Source organism: Myxine glutinosa, chromosome 4 (genome assembly GCF_964187855.1).
Source record: "Myxine glutinosa chromosome 4, kmMyxGlut1.1, whole genome shotgun sequence".
NCBI classification, from domain to species: Eukaryota; Metazoa; Chordata; class Myxini; order Myxiniformes; family Myxinidae; genus Myxine; species Myxine glutinosa.
Window position 1 is genome coordinate 14324204 of NC_136264.1, and position 16049 is coordinate 14340252.

At 40.5% G+C, this 16049-nt stretch overlaps 1 protein-coding gene across 2 annotated transcripts in view; it reads left to right on the forward strand.

The window, feature by feature from the left end:
• The window catches only part of MANBA (mannosidase beta), a 166018-nt gene that overhangs the window by 36547 nt on the left and 113422 nt on the right, over positions 1-16049 (forward strand). Inside the window, exon 1 of one of the 2 annotated variants that reach the window (XM_078775483.1) lies at positions 4931-5170. The exons of the other annotated variant lie outside the window; for it this stretch is intronic. The gene's annotated coding sequence lies outside the window, so the exon portion shown is untranslated. Of the gene's footprint in view, positions 1-4930; positions 5171-16049 lie in introns of those variants that run through there. 2 annotated transcript variants of the gene reach the window in all.

The following is a 16049-nucleotide window of genomic DNA, read 5'->3' on the forward strand; positions in this document are numbered from 1 at the left end:
ATCCTTTAATATCTCATCTTGTTTCACAACAATATATTTATATTTTCCAATCGTGTGTTTCATATAATTTTCAAATTCTTTTTTACTACATAACGTAGAGCAATTATCTCTCCAAAAATTATTTACATCTATTGAATTTAACTTTTATAAAATAAAAGTATTGGCATTGTTTCTTATTGAGCGTCGAGGGAGTTGAAAATATGATTGACTAAGATAAATACAATTACAAGAAGAATGTCTCCCTCTTGTATAGTAATAATAATAATAATTCATTTATTTTGTATAGCGCTTTTCCAGAAGCCCAAAGGCGCTTTGACAGAGTGGAAAACATAATGCATAACAATACATGAAAACAACAATTGCAAAAAGACAAGAATCAAGAAAACAAACAGCAGCGATATACGGCATATATATAAGACAAGAATCAAAAAGACAAGACAAGAATCAATAGGGAAATATTTAAAGCAAAAGGAGGGAGAAGGAGAAGAGATAGTCAGGGGTTAAATGCTGTGGGTTGAATGTTGAATGCAGCGTTGAACAGGTGGGTCTTTAGTGATGTTTTGAATGTGGTGAGTGAGGAGGAGTCTCTGATGGTGTGAGGTAGTGAGTTCCAGAGGGTGGGAGCAGCGATGGAGAAGGCCCTGTCCCCCCAGGATCTGAATTTGGTCCGGATGGAGGGGGTCAGGAGGTTGGTACCAGCAGAGCGGAGGTTGCGGGTGGGAGTGTGTCTGGAGAGGAGGTCAGCCAGGTAGGATGGGGCCAGGTTATGGAGGGCTTTGTATGTCAAGAGGAGGATTTTGTACTGGATTCTCTGGGGGATGGGGAGCCAGTGAAGCTTGTAAAGGACGGGGGTGATGTGGTCACGGGTCCGGGAATGAGTGAGTAGACGGGCAGCGGAGTTCTGAATGTATTGGAGTTTATTGGTGATTTTTGAGGGTGAACCATAGAGGAGGCTATTGCAGTAGTCCAGACGGGAGGTGATGAAGGCGTGGATGAGGGTTTCTGCAGCCGTGGAGGAGAGGGATGAGCGGAGACGGGCAATGTTTTTCAGGTGAAAGAAGGCTGACTTTGTGATCTGTTTAGTGTATTTGTCGAAGGAAAGGGTTTGGTCAAAGATGACGCCAAGATTCCGGATGTGAGGGGAGGTGGATACTGGGATACCGTCGATGTTGAGGGCAAAGTTATGGGTGGATTTTGTGAGCGTTTTTGGGCCAATGATGATTATTTCAGATTTATCACAGTTAAGCTTGAGGAAGTTGATTTGAAGCCAGGATTTTATTTCAGTGATGCAGTTTGTCAGGATAGAGTGGGTGTCGGTGGAGACGGACTTGGTGGAGATGAAAAGCTGGATGTCATCGGCGAAGCAGTGGAATTGGAGACCATGACGGCGGATTAAGTGACCGAGCGGGGACAGGTAAAGGATGAAGAGGAGGGGGCCAAGAACTGAACCTTGGGGGACACCTTGGGGGAGGGGAGCAGTGGGGGATTTGCAGTTATTGATGGAGATGAACTGGCATCTGTCAGAGAGGTATGATTTAATCCAAGAGAGGGCAGTGCCGGTGACGTTAAAGGTGGATTCAAGTCGGGTGAGGAGGATAGTGTGATCGATGGTGTCAAAGGCAGCGCTGAGGTCGAGGAGGACGAGAATGTTGAGGTTGCCAGCGTCAGAGGAGAGGAGAAGGTCGTTGGTGATTTTGAGGAGAGCAGTTTCAGTACTGTGGTTGGAGCGGAATCCGGATTGGAATGTTTCATACAAGTTATTGGCAGAGAGATGATGTTTGAGTTGAGTGGCTACAGCGCGTTCCAAAACTTTTGACAGAAAGGGTAGGTTGGAGATGGGTCTGAAGTTGTTTAGGGTGTCAGGGTTTAGACCAGGTTTTTTTAGAATGGGGGTAACAGCAGCAATTTTGAGGGAAGGTGGGACGATGCCTGTAGACAGGGAGGAGTTTATTGTTGCAATGATAAGTGGAGAGAGAGCAGGGAGGGAGGCTTTGACAAAGCTGGAGGGGATGGGGTCAAGAGTGCAGGTGGCAGTTTTCATTCCTATGAGGAGTTCAGAGAGGTCAGTAGGAGAGATTGGGGAGAACCGAGACAGGGGATGGCAGGACAAGGGGGGGCAGGTGGTTGGAGGGGGAGCGGGTGCGGCGGTGGTCAAGCTGTTGTAGATGTTGTCAATTTTGCGTTGGAAGAAAGAGAGGAAGGAGATGCAGTTGTCTACTGTGAATGACTGGGTGGTGGTGTTCAGGGGGCGGAGGAGTTTGTTTATTGTCGAGAAGAGTGCTTTTGGGTTTCCGGAGCCAGAGTGGATAATTTGAGAGTAGTAGGCAGAGCGGGCGCGGGAGAGGGCATCTTTGTAGTGTTGTATGTGGTCCTTGTAGGCTTGGGAGTGAACTGTGAGACCCGTTTTATTGCGGAGTCTTTCAAGTTGGCGAGCACGAGTTTTCATCAGGTGGAGTTCAGGGGTAAACCAGGGAGCAGAATGGGTGAAAGAAACTGTTTTGGTTTTTACAGGCGCAAGCTGGTCAAGGCAGGAGGAGAGAGTGTGGTTGTAGTAGTCAGTGAGGTCGGAAGGGGTGTGGAGGTCAATGAAGGGAGAAGTGGACATTTTTTCAGAGAGGGTGGATGAGAATGAGGTAGGTGAAAGAGCGTTTAGCTTACGGAAGTTGATTGTGCGATAATGCCTTGGTGTTGGGGCGGGGATGTTGATGGTCAGAGTGATGGCTAAGTGGTCAGAGAGGGTGAGGTCGGAGCCATAGAGATGGTGCAAATTTAATCCAGTGGAGCAGACAAGGTCCAAAATGTGACCACGGATATGGGTAGGAAAGTCGACATGTTGAGTGAGGTTAAAGCAGGTGAGTAAATCAGTGAAGTCAGTGGTTATTGTGGAGTCAGTGGAGTCCATGTGGATATTGAAATCACCAAGGAGGAGGATTGAGGGGGAGAGGGAACATAGCTGGGTCAGAAAGTAGGAGAAGTCAGACAGGAATGATGGGTGTGGTTTGGGAGGGCGGTAGACGACAGCCATGACTGACTGCATGTGACCAGAGAGTTTTAAAGCCAGGTGTTCAAATGATGGAGCAGATGAGATGGAGATGAGGTTGGTCTTGATGTCTTGACGGTGGATAACGGCAATTCCACCACCTCGGCCCTCCGAGCGTGGTTTATTGACGTAGGAATATCCATTGGGTGTGGTGAGGTTGAGTGTGTAGTAGTCCAGAGGTTTTTGCCAGGTTTCGGTGAGACAGAGAAAGTCCAGTTTGTTATCCAGGATGTATTCGTTCAGGATGAGGCATTTATTGTTGAGGGACCGGGTGTTGAACAGGGTGAGCTTGATGTTGTTTTGAACAGCAGGGATGAATTCAGGTGATTTAGCCAGGGTTCGTAGGCAAGAGGTGCGATCGTGTGGGTTGCTGTGACCAGGTGCGCTGGGACGAAGAGTGAGAGTGCGCTGAGCCGACCAGAGGACGGGGATGGAGTGACCTGATTGCAAATAAACAAACTTGCGACCGGAGCCACGGTGAATGTACCTGGGTCGTCGGAGGAGTCCATTTGATTTGATGGCAGAGATGCATGATGGGGTGGAGCGGGTATTGAGCAGAAGAAGCCTTGCGGCGGAGTACTTCAGAGCCATGCCAGGCAGGAGCGAAGGGACGAGTACGAGGCCAAGGTCGAGGAGGCAAAGCGGCAAACGCAGCGGCAAACGCAGCGGCAAACGACTGCAGCCGCTAATCAAGACCACAGCGGCAAACAAGGCCACAAGGCCACCGGCAAACAAGGCCACGGCCACAATCAACGGGAGCGGGCCTTTCGAATTCCGTATTCCGTACCATCAAAAGCAGATTCCGTTATCCAGCCGGAGAACACGCGGCACGTGCGGGTGTGAAAAGGCAGGACAGGTGTGAGATGTCAGGTCAGAAAGGTAGAAGCAGACCCTGTACATCCATCCAGTCGGAGAAGCGGCGAATATGCAACGCCAGCGTCCTCTCGCAACCGAACCCGGAAGTCCTGTAGCTGTCCATTACTGTTTGGTTTCTCTCATTAACACAATCATCAAAGATAACGAGGTTCTTTTTTGATTTATCTAAATCTTGAGGTGAAGGTATATCATCCGTATTATCACTGAGAATACAAGTTATGGGTTTTGGTTTCGGTTTCTGTGTATCACAAAATAATTGTATTATATCTTCAATATTATAATCATTTAGTTTGTTTTGAAGTTTAAATAAACCGATAATGTCTTCCTTTTTAAGACCCGCATTAAAACCCTGTGAGAGTAGTTGATACTCGGGTTGAAAACTAGACTTTGTAAAAATTATTAAATTATCATAATCTAAAAAATTAGGACCATGGAGCATCTTTAAAAGTAAACAGGTTTTTCCACATCCGCTTGAACCAACCATTAGACATCTCAATGAATTTGGAATGTTTTTATGGTTATTAAATTTTATCTTATTTTCCCAAACGGGTAAAAAAATCATTCATTTATATATTTGGAAAACAAGTCATCTAACTTTTTTGGAGCTATTTTAGAAACTCTATATTTTATCCTGAGTTCGGGTTTAATTTCAAAATAATTCATTATTTTATTTATGTAGTATCTTGTATTAACATTTCCATTAAAATTATTTTGAATAATAAATATCATTAAACCCTTATACATTTCCTCAATACAAAGAGTCTCTTTCCTTGTAAGAAATGGTGTATTATCACCATAATGCTTAACATTCATCTCTCTTATTAATCTTGTAAAGTAATTCATTTTTGGTTCTAATTTAAAAGAGTTATATGTTTTTTTTTATTTCTTATCTATATAATAATACCGTAAGGACTCGACTTTGTTATCCCTTTTACGCCGCACCCAGTGACCCGATGCCCACGGCACTAATGCATTTACGATCTACGAACCGCGCTCTTTGTTTATCACCTACAGCCATACTCGAAAAATCTGAATTAGCTGACGTTGGGGCTCAAAATCATCCGATTAACGGCCGATACGACGCCATCTTATGACTCCATCGTATTGGCGTCTGCTGGGTGAAGGCGCAGCAAGCCGTCCGCTGATTGGGCAGTCGAAGGCGACAGCAAGCCGTCCACTGATTGGACAATCCTGAGCATGCATTCCGCCATTTGTGCCGGTGTCGTCGATCGCGCTGTACGCTAACCTCATCAGGTGGGTTTACCATAATTTCTTCCATATACTGTGATAACAACGAAGTGAAACCGATCAGCAGCCCATCAGTATCATATAAAGCAATAAATACCAAGGCTTCAGCTTCTGAAAGCTTAAAACAAAGTGTACTTCGCCGAGTGACGAAACGTAGGCGTAGGCCTCGGCCCGACCTATCCAGTTGTTGCTTCCGTTGTGTAAAGGGGGAAAAAAACAAACATTTTGGCCTCAGACCTTTGAGAGTACGTCGTTCCGTGAACTTTTTGAACGGGCCTCGTATGCCATGCTTCGTCAACGTTGGGTTGTTTTTAAATGATTTGAAGGATTACCTTAAGCACCGTGAATAGAGCAGTTTATTGTTCCTCAAAGACTGGCTGCTACGTGCTAGCCAGTGTGTAAGTTGACTCAATATGATGGTAACTTTGCAATTTAGTCAGGTTCACTATGTTTTTTCATTCAAAATTTTGGTAGATTAGCAAAACTATACATTTTTGGAATATTCAGAGCATGAGGAATCCAAAAATTAATGTTTACATTTGCGTAGACACCTTTGCGAAAAATGACACTCAGGACAGTGATGAAGATCTGTAAAAGCATATTCCTGAACGGTATAGACCTCGTAGATCCTGTGTATAGGACTTATAGTTCAATCTGATACTACCTATAACTTCCTATAACAACCTATAACTTCAAAGGACTTGCAATATCATGTATTATGTAATACACTTATATCACAAATATAAAGACAATGGTTTTCAATTACCTTTGTTTGTTGCTTTTCTATAATCCTGAGCACTATTTTGAGGCCTTTATTGGATTCCTTGACCGAGAAAACATAGGATTAGCATATATAATTAAGTCTCTAGGTTGACTAGAAGCCGAGATCGCGCAAAATATGTATTTTATGGCGGCCATTTTCAAAATCCAAAATGGCGGCCATGCAGGTGTCTGTGCAAATGCAAACATTGATTTTCAGATTCTCCATGCTCTGAAGATTCCAAAAATGTACAGGTTTGCTAATCCCAAAATTTTGAAAGAAATTATATTTGTTAACATAGTGAACCTGACTATCTTCATCACTGTCCTGAGTGTCATTTTCGCAAAGGTGTCTACGCAAATGTAAACATTAATTTTTGGATTCCTCATGCTCTGAATGTTCCAAAAATGTATAGTTTTGCTAATCTACCAAAATTTTGAACGAAATTATATTTGTTAACATAGTGAACCTGACTAATTCCTGCGTTGTCTGAATCAGCTGGCTGAGTCATATTGGCGTAGGGTAGGTCATGATCAGCCCCCCCCCCCCCCCCTTTCGTTTCACCAACTCCTGCATCTGCCACCGTTCATGATTATCAAAGTAGGCCGACGTTGGGGGTAGAAACCCTGTTCACGATAAGGTAGAAATCAGAGTTGTATACGAAGAGATAAAAGGATGGCATTGACTTCGAGACGGTACGTGATATTTTCAAAAGTATATCGTGGCGTTGTCATTTAAGTAGATTGCAATAAATACGTTGTTCATATACGCACTCTTCATTCTCATCTTTCTTCCTAACTCTTACTCGGACAAGCAAATCCCCTATGCCATCCATAATGGTACACTCTATCCATACACCACATCCTCCCTTCCGTGGATGTTCCACGGGTTTCGGCTAGTTATCATTAATTAGAATATAATCACAGAATAAACATTGTTTATATGAATCCTCATCATTAAGCCACACTCTATCACAAGCCGGACAATTCTCTAATTTATCATATGGAGAGTCTGGAAATTCTAAATATCCTTCTTTCATATTTATATAGTAAATTTTTACTTCAACTAAACGCAAGTTTATTAGCCAATAAATACAATGTTTCAAAGCACAAAAGACAAATTTCAATCAATCTCTACCTCGGTGGAAGATATAGAAAAATATGTCAAAGATGTTAAATTGAACAAAGATAAATATGGAAATTTTTGGGTAAAACCAGTTATGAAAAATAACATGAGTCCCTCTATTTCATTTAAAGGAAGAGCTCCAACTATACCTGGAAAGACATCCATTAAAGTAAATCTAACAAAAGTTTCTCCTCTACTCCTGGCAATTTATTCAAAGCTTGAAAAAGTGATTGACCACGATACTTTGAAAAAGAATGATAAGACCATCAACAATACTCGTGGAGAAATTTGTATTTACTTTAATAATCCAAAGGGTGTAGATCTAAGTAAAATGGATGATGTTAATATTTCTGGTGAAATGTCATTTCGTTCTATGATAGTTAGAGATTATTTAAAGATAACTTTTGATATTAAAAATGTAGAGATTGAATCCGTTAATGAAAGAAAGTATATTGGTATAGATGGAAAGGTTTTTTCTGCTAATTAAATATGAGTCATTACAGCAGTGAAGATTTTACTATTTCATTGAACTCAGACGATAGTGATGATAGTATTTCATTGAACTCGGACGATGGTGATGATAGTATTTCATTGAACTCAGATGATAGTTATGATGCTAATAGTTTGTGCTCAAATGATTGTTATGAGAGTAGCTTTATTGATGACTCTGAGTATGATTGTGAGTATTCATGTGATAGTTATGACTCAGATGATTCTGAGTGAAAAAGTGTTCTAGTTTAAGCACAGCGATATATATAAAACGGAGCTGTAAAGCTCAAAAGTGTTTTATTTTAAGCACAGCGATATATATAAAACGGAGCTGTAAAGCTCAAAAGTGTTTTATTTTAAGCACAGTGAGATATATAAAACACCACGTTTTCTCACGCTATAAATATGGTTTATTGTGATACTTGCGAGAAGGAAGTAAAATATTATAAACAACATATTCTCACCGCAAAACATACATACAACATTCTTAACAAACTTTCCCCTCTTCCACCTAAAACAAAACATTGTAAGGTCTGTAAAACAACCATCCTCAAGAAGGGGTTTAAAGTCCATCTTAAAACTAACAAACACTTGTCAAAATTGTTTACTATTAAAAATACTGATGGTGCTTTCAAAAGACATATCAGGATTCGAATCTTTAACTTCAAACCTCCCGAACCAAAGTCTATAGTTGATGCTGTAGAAATAGTCAAACCTGCTGTTCAAACATTGATTGAAAAAACATGAACAGAAATGAAACCACTTAAATTTTATATGGGAGTAAAATTAGAAATGACAAAGGACGAAGGAGTTATAGATACACCATACATGAGAACTGAGCCACACTTTATATCTTCATATCAAGATTTTAAAACATCAGGAGTCTATGATGAACTTATTAAACAAGAGCAAGATGTGGATAATTCAATCGTAGGAAGTGGATTCAATATAGGAAAAATTATTTACATAGACATTCATATTCTTAAATCAGATCCGCTAAAAGCTTCTTCTTACATTGATTTACCCAGTGTTATCAAAAATAGAAAAGCAGTTATCAATATCAAAAATAAAGACAATAAATGTTTTCTCTGGTCTATTCTAGCACACTTACATCCTCCACATTTTCATGATGAAAGAGTATCTCATTATAAAAAATATGAGAATGCATTAAATACGAAAGATCTAAAGTTTCCGATGACTTTAAATGATATTCCTAAATTTGAAAAGTTGAATAATTTATCAGTTAATGTTTATGGTCCAACAGAAACAAACAACATTCAGGTTTTAAAGCTTTCTGACAATTGTAAACAAACTCATATTAATCTTCTATATTTTAATTCAGACGAAAATTCACATTATACATACATCAAAGATATTACAAAATTAATAAAACCACAAGTATGTAAAATAACAAATAAAATATATATTTGTATGCGTTGTCTTAACTTCTTCCATGCACAAGAAAGATTAGATAAACATTCAAATTATTGTGGTGAACATAAATCAACGGTAATCAACATGCCTAAAAAAGGCTCAATGATCACATTCAAAGATGAAAAGAAAACAATAAAACATCCATTTGTTATATATGCTGATTTTGAAAGTATTTTAGAAAAAATTGATACTGCTTCTCCAGATCCAAAAGAATCATACACAAATAAATATCAAAAACATACTCCTTGTGGTTTTTGTTATTATATCAAATCATCCGTTGGGGATGAATATAACAAGTTAGAGGTGTATAGAGGCTCAAATACCCCAGAGGAGTTTGTGAAACGACTAGAAAAAGACTGTGTCCGATTAACCAAGATAATGAGAGAAACCAATAAACCAATGTCCTTAACGAGTGAACAGAAAAGGGAATTCAGAAAAAACAATGTTTGTCATATTTGTGAGAAGAAAATTGGTAAAGGTCTAAAGGTTAGAGACCATTGTCATCTCACTGGTAAATATAGAGGTCCGGCTCATCAAAGTTGTAATATTAATTATCAACTCCCCTCTTTCATTCCTGTCTTTCTTCATAACAACGCTCATTATGATACACATCTATTTATCAAGGAACTCTCAAAGACTTCTGGAAGTATCTCAGCAATTCCAAACACGGATCAGAAATACATTTCATTCACAAAAACAATTCACACATCTCCTATTACTCATATCAGATTTCTTGATACATTTAAATTCATGGCAAGTCCATTGGCTAACTTGGTTCAAAATCTTAAAGAGTTTCCATGTCTTTCAGAGTATTTTTTAGATAAAGATTTTCTAACGCAAAAGGGAATTTACCCCTATGACTATATGGACTCATTTGAGAGATTCAATGAAACACAACTTCCTTCAAAAGAAAATTTCTATAACAAATTAAACAACAGTAATATATCTGATAAAGATTATGTACACGCACAAAATGTTTGGGAAAAATATAACATCAAGAATCTTGGCGAGTATCACGATTTGTATCTCAAAACTGATGTGCTTTTATTGGCCGATGTATTTGAAGCCTTTAGATCTGTTTGTCGCACTGGATATGGATTGGATCCTGCTCACTACTACACAGCACCTGGATTGGCTTGGAGTGCGATGTTGAAAATGACAAAACAAGCTTTGGATTTGATAACCGATGTTGATATGCTTTTGATGATTGAAAAGGCAAAAAGAGGTGGAATTTCACAAGTCTGCTCGAGTAGATACGCAAAAGCAAATAACAAATATCTTCCAAATTATGATTCAACGAAAGAGAGTTCTTACTTGATGTACTATGACGCGAACAACCTGTATGGCTGGGCAATGTCTCAGGCTCTTCCTTATGGAAAACTTAGATGGGTAAAGGAAAAAGACTACAAAAAGGTTTTACAAGATGTATGTATCTCTACACAAAAAGAATTGGATAAAGAAAAAGTTGGTTATTATTTTGAAGTTGATTTGAAATATCCAGAGGAACTCCATAACCTACACAAAGATCTCCCATTTGCTTGTGAGAACGAAAGTCCAAAGAAAGAATGGTTGAGTGATTATCAACGATCGTTTGATATAGGTGAATCAACAGAAAAATTACTTACCACATTATATAACAAGAAAAATTATGTTCTACACCAAATAAATTTGCGACAATATTTATCAAAAGGTCTAAGAGTAGAGAAGATCCATAGGGTTCTAAAGTTCAATCAAAGTCATTGGTTAAAGGGGTACATTGATTTTAATACACAAAGAAGAACAGAGTCAAAAACAGATTTTGAGAAAGACTTTTATAAATTGATGAATAATGCGGTCTTTGGTAAGACCATGGAAAATGTGAGGAAAAGACAAAATATCAGACTATCAACATCTTGGAAACAAGCATCAAAATTAATTAATAGACCGAGTTTTACTAGAGCTGAGGTCTTTACTGAGAACTTTTGTGCGATCCATTTGATTAAAGAGAGTATTGAAAGAGAGTATTACGACCAAAGCCACAAACCTATTTATATTGGAACATCAATTCTTGATTTATCAAAGTCATTAATGTATGATTACTTTTATAATAACTTGAGGAATAAATATCAAAATGATGTTAATCTACTTTATATGGATACAGATCGTTTTATTTTGCAAATTAATACTGATGATGTTTACTCAGACATGAGAAAGGACATTAATATCTATGACACTAGTAATTACAGTCCAGAGAGTGAGTTGTTCTCTTCTAAAAATAAAAAGGTGATTGGAAAGTTTAAGGATGAATTAGGAGGAAATGTCATGAGTGAATTTGTGGGATTGAGGTCTAAGGCTTATGCTTATAAATACATTGTGAATAACGTTGAAAAGACTGATAAGAAGTTAAAAGGTGTAAAGAAAAATGTTATTAAAGAAACAATAAACTTTAAGGATTATTATAACTGTTTAACAACAAAGAAAGCAGAGTTTAGAAAGATTAATGGAATAAGAAGTTATAAACATAAATTATATTCAGAAGAGGTGAATAAGAAAGCATTGGGGGCTTTTGATGATAAGAGGTTTATTTTAGAAAATGGAATTGATAGTCTCCCTTATGGTTATATAAGTATATAAGTGATAAGATATATAAGTGATAAGATATAAGTGAAAAGATATATATAAGTGATAAGATATATAAGTGATAAGATAATGGGGTTAGGGATTTTAACGGGCTACCGCCGCCTTTTTTTACTATCTTCTATCTATAATGCCAGTAATCTCTGTGTGTCTGTCTGTGACCGCTGTTTCTCGACAACCACGGGTCCGATATACTTGAAACTTGCCAGGTATATTGCTGGGGACCTGAGGATGTGCCTTTTCAAGGTTTCATATTAATCGGACAAGTAGTTACCGAGCTATGTCCAAAAAACGATTCAACCAATCAGAGAGCAGCGAGCTATCACGTGTGCCGAACGTGGCGAACAGACTCTGCCTCGGATGGCACATTTGAGAGCGTATTCATTTATTTCCCGTTGGCAAACTATGTTGCCGCTATGTTGGCGTTAAACTATGTTTTAAAACTAATTAAAACTAATTTGCGATTCTTTTGCTTTCCTGCGCGTTTGTGCACGCTATGGCGATTTCTTTACCAAACTCCGCAAGCCGTTCGCTTTGGACCAAACCATTTCATGTAAATAGAGGGGGGGGGGGATTGTCACCGTACTCGCAAGCCGTTCGCTTTGGACCAAACCATTTCATGTAAATAGAGGGGGGGGGGATTGTCACCGTACTCGCAAGCCGTTCGCTTTGGACCAAACCATTTCATGTAAATAGAGGGGGGGGATTGTCACCGTACTCGCAAGCCGTTCGCTTTGGCTTTGCGAATGGACCAAACCATTTCATGTAAATAGAGGGGGGTGATATAATTTTAGATATATATATAGTACGGGCATGCCCTAGTCTATCTATAATTCCAGTAATCTCTGTGTGTATGTGTGTGTGTCTGTGTGTGTGTGTGTTTGTCTGTGACCGCTGTTTCTCGACAACCACGGGTCCGATCTAATTGAAACTTGCCAGATATATTGCTGGGGACCTGAGGATGTGCCTTTTCAAGGTTTGAAATTAATCGGACAAGTGGTTCCCAAGGTATGGTCACCGTACTCGCAAGCCGTTCGCTTTGGCTTTGCGAATGGACCAAACCATTTCATGTAAATAGAGGGGGGGGGGGTTCTACCGTACTCGCAAGCCGTTCGCTTTGGCTTTGCGAATGGACCAAACCATTTCATGTAAATAGAGGGGGGGGGGGTTCTGTGGTCGTTACTGCCACGTGGTTTCAAAGTTTTTCTTTGTTGTTGTTGTTTGCACGCATGTTTTTTTGCACCCACGTACGGGCACGCCCTAGTTATATAAATGATTGAACCAAGTATCAACCAGACTAAAGAGTGGAGGTGTAATCAACCTTGGTATAAAAATGGAAAACATAATGGATGTGAAAAATATCAAATAGGTATAATTGAAAAGGCAACTGGTAAAAAAGTTCACAAAACAAATAAGAGAATTAATTTAAATACTGGTGAGTTGGGTAAAAAAGATGAAAATATTTTTGAGTTGTTAGGATCATTGTTAGGATCATAAACAAATATTTGTAGGATCGATGTTTGAGTGGTCTACTCGGGATCATTGATAGTAAGAGTACCATAAGACCAAGGGGGAATCATTGTTTGAGTGTCAAAAAGCTAAAAGGTTCGTAAAGAGGTGAGAAGAAAATGAACAGGAAGTGAATGGGTCGATGTTTGAGTGGGTCAAAGATAATCTGCCAAATGATATGTAGAAGAAGGATTATAGGTCTATAAGGGAAAACAAATATTTGTAGTGTTTGAGTGGTCTAATAAACAACATTAAGGATAGGTACTATAGACAAAAGGTTCATAAAGATGAGGGTGGGAGAAATAGAGGTGTTTATGGGCAATGAGGTTTAGAGGAAAATTAACATGTAAGTCAATGGGAAAATGAGAGTGTCCCAGAAGCAACATATATACACTACTTATATATATACTGTATATATATATATATATTTCCCTATTGATTCTTGTCTTTTTGCAATTGTTGTTTTCATGTATTGTTATGCATTATGTTTTCCACTCTGTCAAAGCGCCTTTGGGCTTCTGGAAAAGCGCTATACAAAATAAATGAATTATTATTATTATATATATATACATATATATATATATAAAACACAGTTTGATTGTGTGTAATGTTACCGATAGACTCCTAAACGGAGAGGCTCACGTGCTTGATATTTGGCATAGACATGGCCATTGAGCCTGGGAAGAACATGGCCGACCTAAAAAAAAAAAATTCATAATATTTTTTTCCCATATTTTTACCTCACCGCATTTCAGCGAGGAATATTATGCACGGAATCTGACCGGTGGCAGAGCAGCGCACTGATTCGCTCAGAGCGATCACGTGATGTTCCTTGCCGCCATTAACTCAGTTACGCGTTCGCACATATTTAAGAGCGAAAAGCGATTGCCTTTTTTCACATTTCAGTGAGGAACATTGCCATTCACACCACATAGGTTTTTTTTTCTTTCATCTTTACGAGATCCATATTTTTTATTCATATTTACCTCAGCGCATTTCAGCGAGGAATATTATACACGGAATCTGATCAGGTGGCAGAGCAGCGCGCTGATTCGCTCAGAGCGATCACGTGATGCTCCAAGCCGCCATAAACTCAGTTACGCGTTCGCACGTAATTCACACGTTCAAAACAAACGAGATCCGCGAAGCGAGTCGGTCGAGTCGTGCTAATCAAGATGGCGACACGGCGGCTTCACTTTTCACAGAGTATGAGCGTTCTATATATTTTCAATTCAGTGGGCCCGACTCGCTCACGTACTTGATTTGTGGCATAGACATGGCCATTGGGCCTTCACGGTGTAATTTGTGCGAGGCTTTTGTCCGAGTGAGCTTGAGTCGAGAGGGCGAATGTACGGGTTGGGAATGTACGGGTCTCCCTTCCCCCGCCCGGTAACGCCGGTACTGGAGGGCGTCATAGGATCGGTGAGTCTCCAAAACCCGCTTCGTGCTGTTGCGAAGATGCCGGACGATGTCGCGATTGTTGTGCTGCTCTCTGACCATGAGAACTGCAACGTCATTGTTGACTGGCCCTCCCCTTCCCCCTCCCCCCTCCATCCTCCCCCTCCCTTCCCCCTCCACCCTACCCTTCTCCCCTCCCCCTCCCTTTTTCCCCCTCCCCTTCTCCCCTCCCCCTCCCTTTTTCCCCCTCCCCCTCCCTTTTCCCCTCCCCCTCCCTTTTCCCCCTCCCCCTCCCTTTTCCCCTCCCCCTCCCTTTTCCCCCTCCCCCTCCCCCTCTCCTTCCCCTTTCCCCCTCCCCCTCTCCCTCCCCATTCCCCCTCCCCCTTCCCCCTCCCCCCTCCCCCTTCCCCCTCCCCCCTCCCTCTTCCCCCCCTCCCCCTCCCCCCTCCCCCTCCCCTCTCCCACCCTCCCCCTCCCCTCTCCCACCCTTCCCCTCCCCCCTCCTCCCTCCTCCCTCCCCCTCCCCCCTCCCATCCCTCCCCAAAATTTGCATTTATGTTTATTTAAATTATACAATGGACTACAAAATGTAAATGTTTTATGATATTTGTTATATTATATCACCTTTATCTATCAATATCTATCTATAATTCCAGTAATCTCTGTGTGTATGTGTCTGTGTGTGTGTGTGTTTGTCTGTGACCGCTGTTTCTCGACAACCACGGGTCCGATCTAATTGAAACTTGCCAGATATATTGCTGGGGACCTGAGGATGTGCCTTTTCAAGGTTTGAAATTAATCGGACAAGTGGTTCCCAAGGTATGGTCACCGTACTCGCAAGCCGTTCGCTTTGGCTTTGCGAATGGACCAAACCATTTCATGTAAATAGAGGGGGGGGTTCTACCGTACTCGCAAGCCGTTCGCTTTGGCTTTGCGAATGGACCAAACCATTTCATGTAAATAGAGGGGGGGGGGGGGTTCTGTGGTCGTTACTGCCACGTGGTTTCAAAGTTTTTCTTTGTTGTTGTTGTTTGCACGCATGTTTTTTTGCACCCACGTACGCCGTACGGGCACGCCCTAGTTGTTGAAATGAAGATCAAATAGCTGTATGTTGAAATATGTTGAAAAAGTCAAAACTTTACATGGGGTGTACTTACTTTTTCACGTGACTGTATATATATATATATATATATATATATATATATATATATATATATATATGCACACACACAGACATACATACATACATACATACATACACACACACACACACACACACACACAGTGGAACCTGGACTTACGAGTGCACCAACTTACGAGTTTTCCGAGATACGAGCCGTCGCTCGGGCGGTTTATTGCTTTGAGATGCGAGCCGAGATCTGAGTTACGAGCTTACGCCACCCGCCACCAGGTGGGTTCCGGTCACGTGGTTATCTTGCCGTGCAAGCATCTCTGCCGTATATCGCTGCTGTTTTGTTTTCGCATTTTGGAGCTTACGCCACCAGGTGGGTTCTGGTCACGTGGTTATCTTGCCGTGCAAGCATCTCTGCCGTA